The sequence below is a fragment of the Pristiophorus japonicus genome, chromosome 9, assembly GCF_044704955.1.
Source record: "Pristiophorus japonicus isolate sPriJap1 chromosome 9, sPriJap1.hap1, whole genome shotgun sequence".
NCBI classification, from domain to species: Eukaryota; Metazoa; Chordata; class Chondrichthyes; family Pristiophoridae; genus Pristiophorus; species Pristiophorus japonicus.
In genome coordinates, this window is record NC_091985.1 from 43,830,559 (window position 1) to 43,854,813 (window position 24,255).

The 24,255-nt window shown below is 48.2% G+C and overlaps 1 protein-coding gene and 1 pseudogene across 1 annotated transcript in view; one reads left to right on the forward strand and one right to left on the reverse strand.

Annotated features, from left to right (window-relative positions):
* The window catches only part of LOC139272598 (ALK tyrosine kinase receptor-like), a 1,661,561-nt gene that overhangs the window by 186,351 nt on the left and 1,450,955 nt on the right, over positions 1-24,255 (forward strand). The gene's annotated exons all lie outside the window — the stretch shown is intronic.
* Positions 17,540-18,919, reverse strand: LOC139272855 (sorting nexin-18-like; annotated as a pseudogene).

Here is a 24,255-nt window from a genome sequence, read left to right on the forward strand (position 1 = left end):
AGTTTACACCATGTTCGGAGGTACAGCGAGTTTTGTAGATGGGAGCAGAAAGTTGCAAAGCGACATAGGCAGATTGAGTGAGTGGGCAAAACTGTGGCAGATGAAATTCAATGGTGGCAAGTATGATGTCATCCACTTTGGATCCAAGAAAGATAAATCAGAATATTTTCTGAATGGCGAGAATATAGAAGCATAGAAACATAGAAAATAGGTGCAGGAATAGGCTATTCGGCCCTTTGAGCCTGCACTACCATTCAATAAGATCATGGCTGATCATTCACCTCAGTACCTCTTTTCTGCTTTCTCTCCATACCCCTTGATCCCTTTAGCTGTAAGGGCCATATCTAACTCTCTCTTGAATATATCCAATGAACTGGCATCAACAACTCTCTGCGGTAGGGAATTCCACAGGTTAACAACTCTCTGAGTGAAGAAGTTTCTCCTCATCTCAGTCCTAAATGGCTTACCCCTTATCCTTAGACTATGTCCCCTGGTTCTGGACTTCCACAACATCGGGAACATTCTTCCTGCATCTAACCTGTCCAGTCCCGTCAGAATCTTATATGTTTCTATGAGATCCCCTCTCATTCTTCTAAACTCCAGTGAATACAGGCCCAGTCGATCCAGTCTCTCCTCATATGTCAGTCCTGCCATCCCGGGAATCAGTCTGGTGAACCTTCGCTGCACTTTGAGAAACTAAGAACGTAGAGGAACAAAGGAATTTGGGTGTCCGTGTACGCAAATCACTAAAAGCTAGGAGACAGGTACAAAAAGTAATCAGAAAGTCTCATGGAATGTTGGTCTTTATCTCAAGGGGGTTTGGAATACAAAGGGGAGGCAGTTATGCATTAGTTGTACATCATCATAGGAAATCCCTCAAAATCGAGGATGACTTGCTTCCACTCTAAAAGTGAGTCTCAGGTGACTATACAGTCCAATGCGGGAATTACAGTCTCTGTAACAGGTGGGACAGACAGTGGTTGAGGGAAATGGTGAGTGGGGAGACTGGTTTGCCGCACACTCCTTCCGCTGTCTGCGCTTGGTTTCTGCACTCTCTCGGCAACGAGACTCGAGGCACTCAGCGCCCTCCCAGATGCACTTCCTCCACTTACGGCGGTCTTGGGCCAGGAATTCCCAGGTGTCGGTGAGGATGTTGCACTTTATCAAGGAAGCTTTGAGGGTGCCCTTGAAGTGATTCCTCTGCCCAACTGGGGCTTGCTTGCTGTGTAGGAGTTCCGAGTAGAGCGCTTGCTTAGGGAGTCTCGTGTTGGGCATGCGGACAATACGACCCGCCCAACGGAGCTGGTCAAGTGGTCAGACCCCATCTGGAGTACTGCATTCGTTTTTGGACGTATACTTCAGGAAGGATAGATTGGCTTTGGAGGGGGCCACAGCACAGATTTACCAGAATGAAACTGGAGCTTAAAGGATTAATTTACAACAGTTTGCATGAACTTGGCTTGTATCCCCATGAATGTAGAAGATTGTGAGGGGATCTAATCGAGGTATTTAAAATTATAAAGGGATTCTATAGAATACAGAAAAATGATTTGCTCTCTTTGGGGAATCCAGAACAAAGGGGCATAATCTTAAAATTAGAGCTAGGCCATTTAGGAGTGAAATCAGGAGGCACTTCTTCACACCGGTGGTAGTGGAAATCTGGAACGCGCTCAAGGCTGGAAATTTTCAGGACTGAGATCAGGGTGAAGTAATTTAGCTCATCACAACCACACCCACTCCCTAAAAGAAGATAATCAAGGCAGGGTTAAGGAAGGACAGTTCACAAACCTTCCCTCACAACCCCTAGATAAAAGTCCAGCCTTCTCTTCTCTGCCTGTGCTCCCCCATTTACCCATCCCTGATGCCGAGAGCCGCTTTCCCCTGGCTGGAGAGTTCAGAACTCGGGGCACAGTCTCAGGATAAGGGGTTGGCCTTTCAAGACTAAGATGAGGAGGAATTTCTTCACTCAGAGGAGTCCTGAGACTGTGCCCCTAGTTCTAGACTCTCCAGCCAGGGGCAACAACCTCTCATTTACCTGCAAAACTTTCCAGCAGTATCTCCAAGATTGTTGGTATTGTGGTGTGAGGGTAGTTACAATCCGAGCCCCTTTGGGACTATCCTGGATCAGGCATACTCCTCTTAGAATAAGGGGCTGTCCATTTAAAACGGAGATGAGGAGACATTTCTTGTCTCAGAGGGTTGTAAATCTGTGGAATTCGCTGCCTCAGATTTAAGACAGAAGTAGACAGTTTCTTAAACGATAAGGGGATAAGGGGTTATGGGGAGCAGGCAGGGAAGTGGAGCTGAGTCCATGATCGGATCAGCCATGATCGTATTAAATGGCGGAGCAGGCTCAAGGGGCCTTATGGCCTACTCCTGCTCCTATTTCTTATGTTCTTATGTTAAGTGTTCACTCTCAACTTAAAGTTGAGGTAGCCAAATCCTAAAAACGCTGAATGGGTCTGAAGATCCGGCCTATCTCTCCCTAAAGAAAAGGAATAATCTGAGAATGTTATTGTCCTCCAGATAGCATGTTTTTAACATGTTTCAGCCAGATTGTAATTGTCCTGGATATTGTAAGGGTCCGGCGAGAGGGGGGGGTCTCTCCTCAGTAATGTACTTCTTCACCAATCGGATGTATGGAGACGTGGTCCACGAGGTATTGATACAGAAGACTATGTGAGACAATTCAAAAATATAGAGATTTAATTAAAGAACCAATGCGTAATTTACAGTTGGTGAGTCAGTCAATCGCAACGTTAACAGTTCTAAAAAAGGTGAAAAATATAATCAATTCTAGTCGAGAATCTTACTTTTAAATTTAAATTTCATTACAGTATTACAATTCTTAAAATTGTTTAAGCAGGATATCCATCCATTATCAAGGCAGCAGTTACCTTCAATCCCCGAGAAGTGGAAGAACACAGAGCAGATCCATTGCCTTCTGCCTTGCTCTGTAGTCGAGAAACACTTTTGCCCGTTTAAAACAAGTCTAACTTTCTCATTCGAACCTTCAACATTTATACCCTTTTCAGTTGTGTTTCATAAGGTCTCTTGTTGATCAAGTTAATTATCATTAGTTATTTTCTAGATGACCATTGCATTTCTAGCTGCTGTATTAATACATAACGATTGTGAGTTTACTATTTATGGTCAAAGGGCAGACGTAATTTGTTTGTGCATTGGTCACTGGAATGTTTGTTACATGATGTGTCATTTTTTTAAAGTTATACAATAACTTCTCCATGTTCCCAAAAATTTGGTCTTGTTTATGCGAGATACTTGACATTTTGCTGATTGAACTCGTCCATTGTTCAGTTTACCATCTGTACCAAGAGGGCAGATGCCATTTGTTTATGATGAACAATCCAGATTAGGCCATTCAGGCTTACTGCTTATTTGAACGAGTGTCCTGTTTTAAGAAGTTAATAAAGTTACTTATCCAGGATCAGCCCTTGAAGGCTAGAATTCTTTCATAGCTCGGAATTCCAAATCCAACTTGTCTTATTTTTAAAGAAGTTATAAGATAGAATTCCTTCACAGTGGTTCTGTTCTCCACAGTGCAAGCCACTTTGGTGCTCCACGATCCAGCCTGTTTTATGCTCGATCACCACTTTTACCTCTTGCAGCTGCCTCTCCCCCTACCCCTGAAGCACCTACAGTTCCCTTTGCAAATGTATGCGTGAAAGAACTAGTGAATCGTATGGCAGCAGAATATGGGCATGCCTGTGCATTTCAAAAATAGATCATGTATACTTCCTCTGTGATACTGCACCGAGCATACAATGATGTTCCATTGATATGCATTATGAGAGGAGTATATTTTTGTATGTGTGTGTGATATATAAGTAATCAGTGCATTTATCATGGTCACAGTGACTGGAGGCTATCACGCGCTTTTGGTATTGGAATGCTATTTCTATCTGAAAGTATAAGGAAAAGGATGGCTCAGCACAACTGATTTGTGCCACTTTTTAAGATATACTTTATATTGAGAAAGCATATATTTAATGTCCATCGCAAGTCAGGCTCTTCAGCTGTCAACTTTAAACCACTAAAGAGGTTAGGGGAAGCACTTATCAATCACTCTATGCGTACGGACCCTGAAACCAAAAACAAAGTGAGCGGTGTAGCCAGATTAATGGATGTGTCGGGACAGCACTTTATTATTTATTCATTCTACTGTGCCCCTTTAATCAGCAGTGTGCCAGCAATACAAGAAGCCTTGTTATTTGAAATGACATGTCCATCAGAACCGATTACTCTGTTCAATTGTCAGATGAGTCTTGGGCGGAGAGCCCAAACTATACTGCAGCTTGGTGCTCCCAGCAAGACAGTCCTCCTGCACGACAGATATATCCCACCTTTTAGTGTTTAAAATTAAAAGGGTGAATTTCCATGGGGGGAGCTCCCGATGACCCGCCGGAACTTTGGTGGAAAATCCGCAGGAATCCCCAGGAGTCAGTACAAACGTTTCCTCCGTTTTTACAGATGTTTCTGAGAATCTGCTGCCGAATTATGCCGGGCAGTTGCGAGAACCTCCGCAGATATTAATGGCATAATCATTTTGTAGTGCTGCTGATAATATTTTCAGCTCGTTCGATTGCTCAGTTGGGCTAGTGTGGAGCTGAGCCATGTAGACCAGGATTGTGCCCGGCCTCAAACCTTAATCTGTGCTGAGCTAGCTGGTCGCCACTAATTTGGTAGCAGCTGTGTATCGGCCTCAATGCCTCTGGGCTAGCGAAAAAAAAAGAAAAACCTACATTTATATAGCGCCTTTCACCACCTCAGGACGTCCCAAATTGCTTTACAGCCAATGAAGGACTAACGAGGGAGAAAGCGTTCCCGCTGAGGATCAGTTTTCAGTGGCTGTTTCTGGAAAGTGCACGCATATGGACATCAGGTGAAGGCTGAACCAAGTTTAGCGCAATGTTCTTCCACTGTTGAATAAACGGCCAGTGAAGGGGTCATTTGTGAGGCTCTGTTCCCAGGGCCCATTGATCTTATTGAAACATATAAGATTCTGAGGGGACTTGACAGGGTAGATGCAGAGAGGATGTTTCCCCTTGTGGGGGAATCTAGAACTTAGGGATAATAAAAGCAGAAAATGCTGGAAATCTCAGCTAGGGAACATAGTTTCAGAATAAGGGGTCGCCCATTTAAAACAGAAATGAGGAGGAATTTCATCTCTCAGAGGGTCGTGAATCTTTGGAATTCTCAACCAGAGAGCTGTGGAGGTTGGGTCATTGAATGTACTTAAGGTGGAGATAGACAGATTTTTGAACGATGAGGGAGTAAAGGGTTATGGGGAGCGGGCAGGAAAGTGGAGTTGAGGCCAAAATCAGATCAGCCATGATCTTATTAAATGGTGGAGCAGGCTTAAGGGGCCAAATGGCCTACTCCTGCTCCTATTTCTTATGTTATTTTGTTCCCCAGTTGGGATTGTGAGACAGAGCTGTAACACTCTAGGAGTGATTCTATGACCCACTTTCCTGTCTAGTAAGTGTCCACATCAGAAGTATAACTTCGCAGAATTACCCTTATACTGCAGAAGCTCGCAGGTAAAAATTGACTGCTTGGGCGAGATCCAGGAGTGGATAGTGAGATTCCATCACAGAGGGGACTGGCCAGCTGTTTCTCCAGTGCTGCAGGCACCTGTGGCTAGTGAGCTGAGCTCACATGATAATGCAAGATTTGTTTTTTAAAAATATAGTTGTACCAATCTCAGGATGTAACACACGATGAGCTGGGGACACCACAGTCGGTGTTGCTGCTTGTGATGGGGCCCTGCCATTTTGCTTTTTGAAAAAGTATGTGGGAATCAAAGTCCCCGGTCTGGAACATCGAGTAAAAGCTGGGCCAGCAAGGAAAGGGCTAGCCTGCAGGAGCAAAATGTAGAATTTTGCGAGACCCTCGAAATGTCCGTTGGAAGCATTCACTCAACATCTGCAATGTTACTTGGGTGTTCCAGCATGGTCCAGATTTGGATTTGGGGCAGTAATGTAATGTATTTCTGTACAGTTAGTATGCAGCCTCCTAGTGCTCTTAGAGTCTCACTCCTGCATTATCCTGTGCTTATTGCATTGGGTGCGAAATAAACTTCAGCTTTCCATACACAGTAATATGGGGCACTGACAGCTGAAGCACTGCACTACTTTGATGCTAGGACCATATTGTTGACCCACAACGTTTGTGTAGCTATCCTCAGCCTGATTCAGTAACTTCAGGAACGAAAGAAAGGGAATTGGGAGAATGAAATATTATTTGTTCCCGGACTGTAGAATCATAGATATTTACAGCACAGAGGGAGGCCACTTCAGCCCATCATGTCCACGCCAGCCGACCAAGAGCTATCCAGCCTAATCTTTCCAGCTCTTGGTCCGTAGCACTGTAGGTTATGGCACTTTAAGTGCACATCCAAGCACTTTTTAAATGTGGTGAGGTTTTCTGCCTCTACCACCCTTTCAGGCAGTGAGTTCCAGACCCCCACTACCCTAGAACAACATGTTGACTCCAGAATTCCAGTTTATGAATTATGGCATTAAAATGAATAGACCTTATGAAAATGAATACATGGAGGATATATTGTGGCCAGCAATGTTTTGTGAAACATTTCTCCATATAGCAGAATGAAATGCTTAGCTCATATTACAAGTGGGCCAGGATTGTCCCAGGAGTAGAGAACTTTATGATATCATACTTCAGGACACATGAGGCCCAAAAATCTTCAGGCCCAGCAGTGCACGGGGATGGCACCTGGTTTTCTAATGTTCAGGTTCCTTTGGAGGGCACCTCCATTATATGGTGCCAAAGCTGCCTGCACCAATATGACCCAGCACCCTCACCGCCCCCCCCCCCCGCCCCCCATCAGAAAAATCTCCCTTTGCCCTCCTTACAATTGTTATGAGTAATTAAAAAAATATCTATTTTCCTCAACTTTGGGAGATCACACTTGGACATCCCCCTTCTGGAGCCGGTGTCCCTCATTTGACTGTGTATACTGGCCTCCAGGCATGTGACAAGTCCCACATAGAATGGGAATGTGGGAACTCCTACCCCCTCTGCATCAGTGGCCTTCTAACATGATGGGTTATTACAAGGCCAATAATGTCATTCTGACACGGTGAGAATAGGTCCAATTCTTTGGTGCGGTGCGTCAGGAGAATAAGTGTGCAACTGGTGCAGAGCTCACTCTGAATTGGGAGAGCAAGCCTATTTTCTTTCCAGTCTGCAATTCCGCAGTCTTCTATTTTCAGTAAGTGAGCTGTGGCTCAGCGGTAGCATTCCCGCCTCTGAGTCAGAAGATTGAATTTAAGCCGCACTCCAGTCAACCCTGTCGAGGAGAGAGGGGGGTTTCAGTCTCTGAATCCAGTGGGGTGCTCATGTCCGATGGGAGTGGAGTAGTGCCCCCCACTGCACCCCGCCTCCCCAATTGCATTGAGCTGGTTCACGCTGTAGGAAGATGTGAGTCAGACAAATAACATCGCCACCTAAAAAAAATGAGTTTGCTGCAGAAACAACCCAGAGCATCATCAGCTGGATGTAAACCAGTGCAAGACATGGATTGCCTCATGTGCCGCTAGGTGCAGAAGAGGAGAAGAAGAACGTGCTTTCAACTATTTTCTGCATGAGCCTCATTAAAGACCCACGTTTTCTGCAAAGGTACCTTCATGCAAATCTAGCACAATTCAGTGATATCCGTGCCAGGTTTCTGCTATTTTCTCACTGTGCCCATTTGTAATGGGAGCAAGGAATGCTCCCATGGGCACAGGGATTTTTAAATAGCCTATGGAAGGGTTTTTGGTTATGTTTATAGTGTTCTTATAATGCAGTAGTTTTTGTTAGATGTTTTTCTATAATTGCTGAAATTTTTATTAATGTATGAACTTGTTAAACATTGAAACATAGAAATTAGGTGCAGGAGTAGGCCATTGGGCTCTTCGAGCCTGCACCACCATTCAATAAGATCATGGCTGATCATTCCCTCAGTACCCCTTTCCTGCTTTCTCTCCATACCCCTTGATCCCCTTTGCCGTAGGGGCTATATCTAACTCCCTCTTGAATATATCCAATGAACTGGCATCAACAACTCTCTGCAGCAGGGAATTCCACAGGTTAACAACTCTCTGAGTGAAGAAGTTTCTCCTCATCTCAGTCCTAAATGGCCGACCCCTTATCCTAAGACTGTGTCACCTGGTTCTGGACTTCCCCAACATCAGGAACATTCTACCGCATCTAGCCTGTCCCATCCCATCAGAATCTTTCCATGAGATCCCCTCTCATTCTTCTAAACTCCAATGCATAAAGGCCTAGTTGATCCAGTCTCTCCTCATATGTCAGTCCTGCCATCCCGGGAATCAGTCTGGTGAACCTTCGCTGCACTCCCTCAATAGCAAGAACATCCTTCCTCAGATTAGGAGACCAAAACTGAATACAATATCCCAGGTGAGGCCTCACCAAGGCCCTGTACAACTGCAGTAAGTCCTCCCTGCTCCTATACTCAAATCCCCTAGCTATGAAGGCCAACATACCATTTGCCTTCTTCACCGCCTGCTGTACCTGCATGCCAACTTTCAATGACTGATGAACCATGACACTCAGGTCTCGTTGCACCTCCCCTTTTCCTAATCTGTCACCATTCAGATAATATTCTGTCTTCGTGTTTTTGCCCCCAAAGTGGATAACCTCACATTTATCCACATTATACTGCATCTGCCATGCATTTGCACACTCACCTAACCTGTCCAAGTCACCCTGCAGCCTCCTAGCGCCCCACTCACAGCTCACACCGCCACCCAGCTTAGTGTCATCTGCAAACTTGGAGATATTACACTCAATTCCTTCATCCAAATCATTAATATATATTGTAAAGAGCTGGGGTCCCAGCACTGAGCCCTGTGACACTCCACTAATCACTGCCTGCCATTCTGAAAAGGACCCGTTTATCCCGACTCTCTGCTTCCTGTCTGCCAACCAGTTCTCTATCCACGTCAGTATATTACCCCCAATACCATGTGCTTTGATTTTGCACACCAATCTCTTGAGTGGGACCTTGTCAAAAGCCTTTTGAAAGTCCAAATACACCATATTCACTGGTTCTCCCTTGTCCACTTTGCTAGTTACATCCTCAAAAAATTCCAGATGATTTGTCAAGCATGATTTCACCTTCATAAATCCATGCTGACTTGGACCGATCCTGTCACTGCTTTCCAAATGCGCTGCTATTTCATCCTTAATATTTGATTCCAACATTTTCCCCACCACTGATGTCAGGCTAACCGGTCTATAATTACCCGCTTTCTCTTTCCCTCCCTTTTTAAAAAGTGGTGTTCCATTAGCTACCCTCCAGTCCATAGGAACTGATCCAGAGTCGATAGACTGTTGGAAAATGATCACCAATGCATCCACTATTTCTTGGGCCACTTCCTTAAGTACTCTGGGATGCAGACTATTAGGCCCCGGGGATTTATCGGCCTTCAATCCCATCAATTTCCCGAACACAATTTCCCACCTATTAAGGATATCCATCAGTTCCTCCTTCTCACTAGACCCTCGGTCCCCCAGTACTTCCGGAAGGTTATTTGTGTCTTCCTTCTTGAAGACAGAACCAAAGTATTTGTTCAATTGGTCTGCCATTTCTTTGTTCCCCATTATAAATTCACCTGAATCCGACTGCAAGGGGCCTACATTTGTCTTCACTAATCTTTTTCTCTTCACATATCTATAGAAGTTTTTGCAGTCAGTTTCTATGTTCCCGGCAAGCTTCTTCTCGAACTCTATTTTCCCTCTCTTAATTAAACCCTTTGTCCTCCTCTGCTGAATTCTAAATTTTTCCCAGTCCTCTGGTTTGTTGCTTTTTCTGGCCAATTTATATGCCTCTTCCTTGGGTTTAACATTATCCTTAAGTTAGCCATGGTTGAGCCACCTTCCCTGTTTTATTTTTACTCCGGACAGGGATGTACAATTGCTGAAGTTCATCCATGTGATCTTTAAATGCTTGCCATTGCCTATTCACCGTCAACCCTTTAAGTATCATTTGCCAGTCTATTCTAGCCAATCGCGCCTCAAACCATTGAAGTTATCTTTCCTTATGTTCAGGACCCTTGTTTCTGAATTAACTGTGTCACTCTCCATCTTAATAAAGAATTCTACAATGTTATGGTCACTCTTCCCCAAGGGGCATCGCACAACAAGATTGCTAATTAGTCCTTTCTCATTACACATCACCCAGTCTAGGATGGCCGGCTCCCTAGTTTGTTCCTCGACATATTGGTCGAGAAAACCATCCCTAATACACTCCAGGAAATCCTCCTCCACCGCATTGCTACCAGTTTGGTTAGCCCAATCAATATGTAGATTAAAGTCCCCCATGATAACTGCTGTACCTTTATTGCATGCATCCCTAATTTCTTTGTTTGATGCCATCCCTAACCTTACTACTACTGTTTGGTGGTCTGTACACAACTCCCACTAGCGTTTTCTGCCCCTTGGTATTCCGTAGCTCCATCTATACCAATTCCACATCATCCAAGCTAATGTCCTTTCTTACTATTGCATTAAATTCCTCTTTAACCAGCAATGCCACCCCACCTCCTTTTCCTTTCTGTCTATCCTTCCTAAATGTTGAATACCCCTGGATGTTGAGTTCCCAGCCTTGGTCACCCTGGAGCCATGTCTCTGTGATGCCATTTACATCATACCCGTTAACTGCTATCTGCGCAGTTAATTCGTCCACCTTATTCTGAATACTCCGCGAACTGAGGCACAGAGCCTTCAGGCTTGTCTTTTTCACACACTTTGTCCCTTTAGAATTTGGTGTAATGTGGCCCTTTTTGCTTTAGGTTTCTCTGCCCTCCACTTTTACTTTTCTTCTTTCTATCTTTTGCTTCTGCCCCCATTCTACTTCCCTCTGTCTCCCTGCATAGGTTCCCATCCCCCTGCCATATTAGTTTAACTCCTCCCCAACAGCATTAGCAAACACTCCCCCGAGGACATTGGTTCCGGTCCTGCCCAGGTGCAGGCAATCCGGTTTGTACTGGTCCCACCTCCGCCAGAACCAGCTCCAATGTCCCAGGAATTTGAATCCCTCTCTTGTGCACCACTCCTCAAGCCACGTATTCATCTGAGCTATCCTGCGATTCCTACTCTGACTGGCACGTGGCATTGGTCGCAATCCTGAGATTACTACTTTTGAGGTCCTACTTTATAATTTAGCTCCTAGCTCCCTAAATTTGTCCCGTTTTTTACTTATATCGTTGGTACATATATGCACCATGACAACTGGCTGTTCACCCTCCCTTTTCAGAATGCCCTGCACCTGCTCCGAGACATCCTTAACCCTTGCACCAAGGAGGCAACTTACCAGCCTGGAGTCTTGGTTGCGGCCGCAGAAACGCCTATCTATTCCCCTTACAATTGAATCCCCTAACAATATATCTCTCGCACTCTTTTTCCTGCCCTCTTGTGCAGCAGAGGCACCCATGGTGCCATGAGGGTGCCATGAACTTGGCTGCTACTGTCCTCCCCTGATGAGTCATCCTCTTCAACAGTACCCAAAGCGGTGTATCTATTTTGCAGGGGGATGACCACAGAGGACCCCTGCACTACCTTCTTTGCACTGCTCTTCCTGTTGGTCACCGATTCCCTATCTGGCTGTGTACCCTTTACCTGCGGTAAGACCAACTTGCTAAACGTGCTATTCACGTCATTCTTAGCATCGTGGATGCTCCAGAGTGAATCCACCCACAGCTCCAGTGCCGCAATGCGGTCCGTCAGGAGCTGCAGGCGGATGCACTTCCCGCACACGTAGTCACCAGGGACACCGGAAGCATCCCTGACTTCCCACATAGTACAGGAGAAGCATAACACGTGTCCAAGCTGTCCTGCCATGACTTAACCCTTAGATATACTTAAATTGTCAACAATGCTAAAGGTTACTTTCTGATATAGAAAAGAAAAAGCAAAACTACTTACCAATCACCAGCCAATCACTTACCTCCTTGGCTGTGACATCACCTTTCGATTTCTTTCTACTTCTTTTTTACCTCCCTGCTGCAGCTGCACTGGCTGGGCCTCCGACGTCCAGCTGCTTCCATGAACTCTCGTTCCCCGAACTCCGAGTGTGGGCCTTTATAGGCCTCTAGCCTCTCCGACGTCCAGCTGTTCCCATGAGCTCTCGCTCCCCGGACTCCGTGTGTGGGCCTTTATAGGCCTCGAGCCTCTCCGACGTCCTGCTGCTCCCGTGAGCTCTCACTCCCCGGATTCCATGTGTGGGCCTTTATAGGCCTCGAGCCTCTCCGACGTCCTGCTGCTCCCGTGAGCTCTCACTCCCCGGACTCCGTGTGTGGGCCTTTATAGGCCGCTCGCCTCTCCGACGTCCTGCTGCTCCCATGAACTCTCGCCCCCCGGACTCCGAGTGTGAAACAAAAATGACATTGTTTTCACCCACGACGATAATGTTGTTTTAAAAGTATTTTATGGAGGAGGTGGTATAAGAGGAAGCATGTCAGGGCGAGTTATAGACGTAAGATATTGGGGGGGAAATTGCAGTTGGAGGCTTCCTTTGTACGAATGCCTCCGACCCCAAAGTTTATCTGCGAAAGTACCTGGTGGTCCCGAAGGAACATACGATCCCGGTCAGAGGCCGAGATTCGATGCGCAGCGCATGGGGAGATGTCTTTCAGGTACATACGTATATGCTGGAGTCACATGGGCCTGGACCACCAATCACTATGCAGTATTCTCATTGATAAAAATGGGAGCTCTATTTGTACGAGTTCCCATTACTATCAATGAGAATAACCCCCTAAAACACCCAAACATAGCATAATAACTAAATAAAACACCTCACATATTTAAAATTAATTGAAATTAAATGTAATTAAATGTTTTCGAAAAAAATAATTTTTTTTTGAATTTTTTTTGTGTTTTAATAGTGTGAACAATAAACTTACCTTAATGGATAGGATTTTTAATATAAAAATTGATACGTCCTTACTACACAGTATAAATGCACACGAGGCCCATGCTTGAGAGAAGGTCAGTCTGTGACCTGTCCTTTATTCCTTAGCACTCAAGTGATGAAGGTGGGTGGAGCTTCCCCTTTGAGACCTGAAGATCCAGGTTAGGAGTGTCTCCCACCGAGTGGTCAGTGTTCTCACGGTGTACAACTTAGGTCAGTTTATACATGGGTTACAATGCTGGTTGAATACATGACATCACCTCCCCCCGCAAAGTCTTATTGGGATCAAAGGTTGAGTCTCTCTGGTGGTTTACGCTCCCTTGTAGAGCGCCTGAGTTGGGGCTCCGGTTGTTGGGCGCTGGCCTGAGTGTCTGCTGTTTGCAGTGCCTCAGGCCTGTCCGGACTGCCCACAGTGACTGGGCTCTCCTCCCTTTGGTTCCGGTGTTCGGTCACCTGTGGTGGAGTGAACTCTATATCGTGTTCTTCCTCTGCTTCTTCTATGGGGTTGCTGAACCTCCTTTTTGTTTGATCCACATGTTTGCGGCAGATTTGTCCTTTGGTAAGTTTAACTACCAGAATCCTATTTCCCTCTTTGGCAACCACAGTGCCTGCGAGCCATTTGGGCCCTGCAGCGTAGTTGAGGACAAAAACAGGATCATTTACATCAATACATCGCGCCCTCACATTTCTGTCATGGTAGTGATATTGTGACTGGCGCCTGCTCTCGACAATTTCTTTCATGGTGGGGTGTATAAGGGATAATCGGGTTTTGAGCGTCCTTTTCATTAGTAGCTCTGCGGGTGGAACCCCTGTGAGCGAGTGTGGTCGGGATCTATAGGCCAACAGGAGGCGTGATAAGCGGGTTTGTAGGGAACCCGCTTGGAATCTGAGCATCCCCTGTTTGATTATCTGCACTGCTCGTTCTGCCTGGCCGTTTGAGGCTGGCTTGAACGGTGCCGTTCTAACATGGTTAATTCCATTGCCTGCCATGAAGTCCTGGAATTCAGTGCTTGTGAAGCACGGGCCATTGTCGCTGACCAAGATGTCCGGTAGACCGTGGGCGGCAAACATTGCCCGTAGACTTTCTACCGTGGCAGAGGATGTGCTTGAATTTAAAATGTCACACTCGATCCATTTGGAGTAGGCGTCTACTACAACCAAAAACATTTTCCCCATGAAAGGACCTGCGTAGTCCACATGGATGCTTGACCAAGGCTTGGCGGGCTATGGCCAGGGGCTAAGGGTGGCTTCCTGGGCGCATGGCCCAGCTGGGCACACGTGTTGCACCTGTGAACACAAAGTTCCAGATCTGCGTCGATCCCTGGCCACCAAACGTGTGACCTGGCAATTGCCTTCATTGTGACAATGCCCGGGTGCCCATTGTGGAGTTCTCTGATGAACACCTCTCTGCCCATCTGGGACATGACTACATGGTTTCCCCACAGTAGGCAATCGGCCTGAATCGATAGTTCATCCTTGCGCCTGTGAAATGGTTTAAATTTCTCAGGGCATGCCCTGTACGTGGCTGCCCACTCCCCATTCAGGACACATTTCTTGACTAGAGACAATAGCGGGTCTCCATTTGTCTAGACTTTAATCTGACGGGCTGTCACGGGTGAGCCTTCGCTTCCGAAAGCTTCAACAGCCATGACCATCTCAGCACCATGCTCGGTAGCCCCCTCAGTGGTGGCTAGTGGGAGCCTGCTGAGTGCATCGGCGCAGTTTTCGGTGCCCGGTCTGTGCCGAATTGTGTAGTCATAGGCAGCTAATGTGAGTGCCCACCTCTGTATGCGGGCCAATACGTTTGCATTTATGGCCTTGTTGTCGGCCAAAAGGGACGTTAGGGGTCTGTGATCTGTCTCCAGCTCAAATTTCCTGCCAAACAGGTACTGGTGCATTTTCTTTACCGCATGTACACATGCGAGCGCCTCCTTTTCTACCATCCCGTAGCCCCTTTCTGCCTGGGACAGACTCCTGGAGGCATAAGCTACCGGCTGTAACTGACTCTTGACATTGACATGCTGCAACACACACCCGACACCATAGGACGACGCATCGCACGTTAACACAAGTTTCTTACATGGGTCATATAGCGTTAACAGATTGTTGGAACAGAACAAATTGCGTGCTCTATTAAAAGCCCTTTCCTGGCTGTCCCCCCAGACCCATTCGTGACCTTTGCGTAGGAGCATGTGTAGCGGCTCTAGCAGCGTGCTCAATTTGGGAAGAAAGTTACCAAAATAGTTCAGGAGCCCCAGGAACGAACGCAGCTCCATCGTGTTATGGGGTCTGGATGCTCTCTGGATCGCTTCCGTCTTGGATGCAGTAGGGCTGATCCCGTCTGCTGCTACCCTCATCCCCAGGAATTCTACCTCTGGAGCTAGGAAGACGCACTTCGCCTTTTTCAGTCGCAGACCTACCCGGTCCAGTCTGCGTAGCACCTCCTCCAGGTTGTGGAAGTGTTCTTCAGTATCGTAACCCGTAATGAGGATGTCGTCCTGAAAAACCACCGTCCCTGAAATCGACTTGAGGAGGCTTTCCATATTTCGTTGGAAGATCGCGGCGGCCGAGCGACTCCTGAACGGACATCTGTTGTACTCAAACAGCCCCTTGTGTGTCGTGATGGTGGTCAGCTTCTTCGACTCACTCGCCAGCTCCTGGGTCATGTAAGCTGAGGTCAGGTCCAATTTTGAAAAAAGTTTGCCACCGGATAGCGTCGCAAAGAGGTCCTCCGCTCTCAGTAGCGGGTACTGGTCTTGGAGTGACACCCGATTGATGGTGGCCTTGTAATCGCCACATATCCTGACCGACCCATCCGCCTTGAGCACCGGCACAATCGGGCTCGCCCAGTCACTGAATTCGACTGGCGAGATGATGCCTTCCCTCAACAGGCGGTCCAATTCACCTTCAATCTTTTCCCGCATCACGTACGGCACTGCTCTTGTCTTGTGGTGTACTGGTCTGGCGTCCGGGTTTATGTGAATCACTACCTTGGCCCCCATGAAAGTGTCAATGCTGGGTTGAAATAATGAGTCAAATTTGTCCAGGACCTGTGAGCATGATACTCACTCCACAGAGGAAATTGCATTGACATCGCCCCATTTCCAGTTCATTACAGCAAGCCAACTCCTCCCCAGTAGTGCGGGACCATCCCCTGGGACAATCCAGAGTGCAACCTGTTCTCCGAATCTTTGTGGGTCACGACTACCGTGGCGCTGCCTAGCACCGGAATGATCTGCTTTGTGTATGTCTGTAGCTGTGCGTCAATCGGCGATAATTTTGGCCTGCTGGCCTTGGATGCCCACAACTTTTCGAACTGTTTGATACCCATCAGGGACTGGCTGGCACCCGTGTCTAACTCCATTGATACTGGGATGCCATTGAGGAGCACTTTCATCATTATCGGTGGCGTCCTAGTGTATGAACTGTATACATGCTCCACATGAACTCGCTGAACTTCAGCTTCTAGCGATTTCCCCCACTGTCCATTTCTGCAATTTCTGCAGGTATTTTGCTCATCTCTGCAAACTCCGGCTGAATGTATGCCTCCACGCCTCCAGCATGAATTGCGTTTTGAAACAAAAGATCCCTTGCCAGTCGATCGTCCCTGACTGCCCCTGTTATTGTCCTTGAGTGCACCATTAACAGGTGTTGATGGCCCCATTACTGGCCGCATTGTCCCTTGCAATGGCCTGAATCACTGTTCAGCTTGCCATTGTCTCTGTCGAACTCCCCCTCTGGGTTCAACTACATGTTGGGGCATGCCTGACTGCCCTTGTCTGCCTGGAGAACTGTGTGCTGCTTTAACAATGTTGAATCTCTGTCTCAACCATTCCTTAACACAGTACCTCTCGTCTGTTCTGCTAGTGGCCATGCTCGCGTGGTTTAAATCCCAGTTTCTTGTCGCCATTGATACGTCCTTACTACACAGTATAAATGCACACGAGGCCCATGCTTGAGAGAAGGTCAGTCTGTGACCTGTCCTTTATTCCTTAGCACTCAAGTGATGAAGGTGGGTGGAGCTTCCCCTTTTATACCTGAAGGTCCAGGTTAGGAGTGACTCCCACCTAGTGGTCAGTGTTCTCACGGTGTACAACTTAGGTCAGTTTGTACATGGGTTACAATGCCGGTTGAATACATGACAAAAATGAGTGTCTAAATTTAATTTTGATGTGTTTTAAAAGTGTTACGCTGGTAAAAGTTAGCTATGCAGCTGCTTTTACCAGGCATAAGAGTTTGAAGGTCATTCGCTGGGCATGAGTTGGGCAAATAGCCCAATCTCTCCCGCGCAGGTGTCCTTCTCCCGGGGATGCGGAGGATCTGTACGGAGAAACCTTGATAGATCGGAAAAGCAGGTTCTCGCCGCATGCACGTCGCGCCCAGAAAAACGACTTTTGCGAGGCCTCGCCGAGTCCGTGCGCACTTCATACGCACCCAGCGAGGCCGGAATTCTCGGCCCCATATCTCGACATTGGACACGAGCACCCCACAAGGTTCCAACACATTTACAATTCACAGACTTGCCGTCTGTTTTGGGCGCAAGTCCAACATCTCGCCTAAATATTTTTTTATTATTGCTTAGTAGCTTTTTCTAAGGTTATGTTCAGTGGTGTAACTACGCCATTGCAGCCAATGCAGTGGCATTGGGACCCTCGCCTGAAGCGGGGCCCACCACTGCTTCCTCGTGAACTCGTTGGCGGTGTGGCTCAGCTGGAAAACGCTCTCGTCCATCCTCTTGGTGAAAGTTTTGAACCCATCGACCCTGCTCTCCACCTCCTGCAGGTCGAGGGGGCTCTGCGGGGTGCTGAGCGTCAGGAAGAAGTTGCCCCCCACCATGTCGTCCTCGGCTTTCCTCTTGCCCTGCTTCCAAGCTTTCTCGTTGTTGCAGGAAGTGCTGGAAGGCGTCGCAGCAGGCCAGCACCGGGTGGCTTGACATTTGGTTCATCCACAGGGTCAGCCCTTTTTTCCGCTTGGAGATGAAGTCCTCCTCGAAGTGGCCGGTGGCTTGCTTCTCGGGGATGTGGGGCACCGGGATGACGGGGAACTTCTCCACCAGCCGGCCGTACAGCCAGTCGAAGTGCTTGCAGCGCGGGTTGACCAGGCACTGGGTGTGGCTGGGCACCAGGTGGTACGAAGATGTAGCTCTTGGTGCCCTTGAACTGGGTCTGCTTGGTGGGCTCGTCGATGGAGCAGGCGAACGGGTAAGTGCCACTCGGGACCATGCGGGCCGGCCGCCACACAGATCGTGTCGCTGTCCCTGACAAAGCCGGCCGCCTCGAGGATGAGCGCCTCGCCGCCCGACTTGACGAAGGTGGAGAAGCGGTTGAGGTTCCTGCTGACCGTAGCTGTGCCCTTGGAGGAGGAGGCGGTGGCCGAGGAGGAGGACACCGCATCTACCCCCCGACATTCCGGCCGCCGGCCCCCATGCTCACTTGATAACGGCCCATCCAATCGAAATCCGAGAACCCGCCTCATGCGCTCCGCCGCCCCCGGGACAGCGGCTCGTCCGCCACCGTCGAGTTATCATCCCAGTCGTCCTCGTCGCCGCTGCCCGATGCCTGGTGTGCTGCAGCCCCGCCAGGACCAGCCCCCTGAGACCGCCGCCCGTTTGGGTGAGAGGTGGGGGGCAGAAGGTGCTGGCGGCGGGGTAGGCCGGCAGGGGGAAGCCGCTGGGGGGCTGAGGCGGCGCGGACTGTCATCGCCTTGGGTCGGCGCGTTGGCATAGCGGGAGGCAGGGGGCTCGGCAGCACCAGCACCAACACCGGGCGCAACGTCGCCCCCACTCCCGGCCCGCAGGATCTGCACGTACCAGGCCGGGAAGAGGCCCCTGTGGCCCTGGCTGTTGGCCCCCTCCAGCCAGCCCTCGATGTCGTGCTCGCTGTACACGGTTAGCACCTCGTCCTCCCGCACCGAGATCTCGCCCACATTCTCGTACAGAGCCCGAGCCTGGAGCACCATCGTCCCCGCCATCTACACCCGGCTCAGCTCCGCTCCCGGACCCCCGGTAACCTCCCCACCCCGTAAACCCTCCCTCACACCGGTCCCGGCTCCCCCAGACTCTGAGCTCCCTCTTCAGCCCCCCGGACCCCCTCACTCGAGGGGCAGCTGCGTGGGGTCTTCCCTGGCCGGCTGCACTTTTCCCTGTCGTTCTGTGATTTTACAAATCTATGTTTGCATTGGGGCCCACATCCTCTAGTTACACTATTGGTTCTGTTCTACTTAATAGAGATGTAAAGCAAATCTAGGAGTAATAAGTAGCCCCCACAAGGAAAGTAAAAACAAATTGAAAAGTTACCTTTTTGGGCTTCTTGTGGCCCCGATTCACTTCCTCGCCTGGTTGGCCTTGCAGGAAATTCACCGAAGCTTCCCGCTCAGGGCGTCGAATACAAATTGTAGTCAGGTTCTGATGTTGACATTGGGACCCGGCATGCATCTGTAAATAAGGACCCTGTCGGCTTTGGGCGGGTGTCCTTGCTGCCGACTCAGTTGAGCAGGTTAGAATTGTAATCAGTCGATTTTTTGCAATTTCAGGGCAGGTAAGTAACCTGGGACGATTTTTATCTGCCTGCCCCCCCCCCCCGGCCCCTGCAGAGCTGGTACGGTTAAAGTCGCTCCGCCTCCTGTTTTTCAACACTTCACTTCCAAGATCCTCGGCCTCATTTTTAATTTCTCCATGGCCGTGCTCCACTTTACTTCAGCAGTCTTCTTCAGCTGGATGTTCCTTCCTCATACCCTCTTCACCTCCAACTTTATCATCGTCATCTCGAACAGATTATCTGGTCATTACCACATTGTTGTTTGTGGGAGCTTGCTGTGCGCAACTTGACTGCTGTGTTTCCTACACTAAAACAATCACTACACTTCATTGGTTGTAAAGTGCTTTGGGATGCCCTGAGGTCATGAATGTAAGAATGGCCTCCTTCTGTGCGTATATGTCGATGATTCTAAGGCCTTTTTCTTTAACTTTGCTCCACCACTGGAGACGAATCTTTCAGTTCATGCTTTCTGGAATTTATTCCCAAACCACTTTGCCTTGCTACCTCTGTTTCTTCCTTCAAAAGTCTCTTCAATGCTTATCTCGTCAATGTGCTTTGGTTTCCACCCTCACCACCATTTCATTATAAAATGCTTTGAGATGTTCTGAATGAGGACATAAATGCAATTTGTTGTTGATGCTAATAACCAAGAGGTGGGAGCCTCCTCTATCTTACATTATTCATTTGGGCAGTGCTGTTCCATAATTAGCGATCAGAAGCCAAGATTGTGAGTGCAAGAATACAAACAACAAAGTGCTGCGGATGCTGGAAATCTGAAATATAAACAGAAAATGCTGGAACTACTAAGTAGGTCAGGCAGCATCTGATCTGTGGCCTCTGGACGCTGCCTGACCCACTGAGTATTTCCACCAATTTCTGCTTATGTTTGTGAGTGAGTGCATTGTATTGTACTGTGTTGGTAGTCCATCATATGAATGGTGAATGTAAGCGCCCCGTGTGTTGAGGTCATATCATAGCTTGACACTTGGCCACCCATGGATCGTCTCGCATTTCTCGCATCAAAGAGCATCCAAGGATTCAGAGTTAATGCAAAAATCCACTAGGGTGCAGGCACAAAAGAAAACATGGATAAACAGTAAAGGGCATTTTTCAGCAACCTGTCTGACAGGGAAGAAACATAATGCGGAAACATTTGTCAGAGAAACACTGAAAGCAAAAGCTGCAGTTACTGGGAGGTGAAAAAGCAATTCAGAACAAAATTCACTGCTACTTTATCGTGATGTGCAACCAATGGTACTTTCTGTGAGCATTCATGCCACAACCGAACGTGGCAGAAGCAACCATCTGGTGCTTATCCATTAACTGCCGTGGCTATGTTGGAGTCAATGAAATTAAAATTTCAAGTAATTGAGGACCAATAAATACGAATTTATTTAAAACAACCATTTATTGCCCTGCTATGTTAATCAGCAAATAACATTGTAGATCTACATTGACCAGTTGACCAGAAGTCGATTGACTGGTAAAAGGGCCGATTTTCCTGGGATGCTTCTGCTGGGCCCCTGGACTGCTGCAATGCACCCAAAGTGTGCCAAGCCTGATCAGGCCTCTCTTCCTGAATGAGGCAGTCTGGGTAATTAACGTGGCCCGCTTGCGCTGGGCATTGAGAGCACAAACGCAGCTGTTGGCCTGCAGAAATCTGCAGCTCCTGTCCAGTCCTGGCCCCTCGCCTTGGCACTATTTGGCTGCTGTTGGGTTCCTGACAAATTGGCCTTGTTTGGTTTGCTGCCTGGTGCCCCTTGGACATTTCGGAGGCAGATTTTCCAGTCCTTTGCGCTCCGTTTTTTGCCCGGGAGCGGCGGCAATCAGGTCTCCTGGGCGTACGGTCAGCCTCCAAATCCCCCCGCGGGAGTTTTCGGGGCTGGTTTTGCGCAGTGTGGAGCAGCACAGCCGGGAAGTGCTGCGCTGGCGTGCAATGGCCCTGGTTGTGACACTGGTGCACTTTTTGACTCCCGCCCGACCCGTACGCCCCGCAGCGAATGCTTGTGAAACCGGGCGGTCCGACTATGCAGAGAGGTAAGTAATGGACTCCTAAGGTAAGTGTGAGTGGCTTTTCATTTAATTTTTTTGCAATTTATGTTGTGGTGGCATGGGCTACTTTTTGGGAGTGGTTTGTGTTTTTTTTTTCCAGTTTCCTTTCTCTCAGAGCGCTCCCTTCCCGGCTCTTTAGCTTGGGATTTTCCCATGGTGATGCCCTAAGAGAGGTGTGCAATGCCTCCCTTAGCGCTGCACCCCAGGCTCAGGGCCCAGCTGCCTAATTTTGATGACTGAGGCAGAAACTGTTCTCGGGCGCAAACTCTACCACCCCGCCGCCATTACCGCCCCGAAATCATCAAAGCCAAAAATCCAGCCCTTCATCCGCTTCAAGTGTATCTCTTACCACGCTGAAAAGTCTAACTTTTAAAAGCTCTTTTTGACAATGAACCACAACTCCTGGGAAGTGATTGGCGGCCCCAGCACACTAGGTGAGTTCGGATGACACAAGAGGAGCTGTTTTGAGTGGCCCTCATATGCATCAGTTTCAGCACGCCAGTCATTGTCACTTCTTGACTCATGCTGAAATTCGGGCGCGAACCAACTCCTAGGCCAAGAAGTTTAAAACTATTTTTACTGGACGGTGAATTTTTCTGTACCTCGAGCCTGACACAGTCTCGACAGGCCGAATGGCCTCCTTCTGTGCTGTAACCATTCTTTGATGCTATGATACTCAACGACTTAGCATTAAAGCTTTGATGTTGAAATTTGCAGATGATACCAAATTGAGGGGTGTAGCTAATAATGTGCAAGACTGAACCAAAATACAGGAAGACATAAACAGGCTTGTAGAGTGGCCAGATAAATGGCAAATTAATTTTAATATCGCAAAGTACGTGTCGTTCATTTTGGTAGGAGGAATAAGGAGGTCACTTATTCCTTGGAAGGTCGCAAACTAAACAGAGTAGTGAAACAAAGGGATCTGGAAATAGATACGTTAATCATTGTATTCCCGCATTACAACAGTGACTACACTCCAAAATGACTGTTATGTATTTAACCCCTTGCAATCTGTATTACACCACCACCAGAGGGCCTACTTGTTGGAGTCCCAAGGGAGTCCCAGCATCCCTTGGGAGCACAGTATATAAGCAGGCCACCCACGAGGTTCCTGCACTCTGGAGTCTTATTAAAAGGAGCTAAGGTCACACTTGCTCATTGTACACAGTACTCAGTTTCATCCTTTGTTATGAGCATAGCAATTGGTGACAAGGATGGCGACGAGGAACATACACGCCGGCTGCTGCTGCCCGACCTCAGATGACCCAGAGTCCGCCATCAATCGTTAATGCGAGGCAGTCAACACCTTGGCATGTGGAGGTGATCGGTCCCATCAGTGCCGCTTCAAGCACGATGCATGCAACAGTTGCAGAACAATGGGACACCTCCAGCAAATGTGCAGACGAGCTGCAAACCACCATGTTGCAGAGGAAGATCGATCCACTGTGCACCAGGCTGAATTGGAGACTCGTACCGAGGAGGCAGAAGTGTATGGAGTATACACATTCACTACGAAATGTTCACCAATAATTTTGAAAGTTGAACTGAACAGTATTCCAGTATCTATGGAACTGGACACGGGTGCAAATCAGTCCATAATGAGTAAAAAGGCCTTCAACAGGCTGTAGAGCAAAAAGGCACACAGGCCCAAGCTCAGCCCCATTCACACCAAACTAACGACTTACACCAAGGAACTAATCCCTGTAATTGGCAATGCATGAGTCAAAATCTCCTATGACGGAGCAGTACACGAACTCCCACTGTGGATTGTGCCAGGGGATGGCCCCATGTTGTTTGGCAGAAGCTGGCTGGGAGAAATCCGCTGGAACTGGGACGACATCCGAGCACTTTCGTCCGTCGACGATGCCTCATGTGCCCAGGTTCTGAGCAAGTTCCCATTGTTGTTCGAGCCAGGCATTGGAAGCTTCTCGGGGGCGAAAGTGCAGATCCATTTGGTTCCCGGTACGCACCCATCCACCACAAGGCTTGGGCGGTACAGTACATGATGCGTGAGAAAGTGGAAATTGAGCTGGACAGGCTGCGGCGATAAGGCATCATCGCGCCGGTGGAATTCAACGAGTGGGCTCGTCCGATTGTCCCGGTACTTAAAGAGGATGACACGGTTAGAATTTGTGGGGACTATAAAGTAACGATTAACCGTTTTTCGCAACAAGACCAGTACCCGCTACCCAAGGCAGACGACCTATTCGTGATCCTGGCTGGAGGGAAGACGTTCACCAAGTTGGATCTGACCTCGGCCTACAGGAACTGGAGGAGTCTTCGAAAGGCCTCACCTGTATCAATACGCACAAATGTCTGTTCATCTATAACCGGTGCCCGTTCGGGATTTGGTCGGCCGCGGCAATCTTCCAACAAAACATGGAGAGCCTGCTAAAGTCGGTTCCTTGCACTGTGGTTTTCCAGGATGACATACTGGTTACAGGTCGGGACACCATTGAGCACTTGAAGAATCTGGAAGAGGTTCTTAGTCGGTTGGATCGCGTGGGGTTCAGGTTGAAATGCTCAAAGTGTGTTTTCCTGGCACAGGAGGGCGAGTTCTTGGGAAGAAAATCGCGGCAGACGGCATCAGACCCACCGACACCAAGACGGAGGCCATCAAGAATGCGCCAAGACCACAGAAAGTGACGGAGCTGCGGTCGTTTTTGGGACTCCTTAACTATTTTGGTAATTTCCTACCTGGAT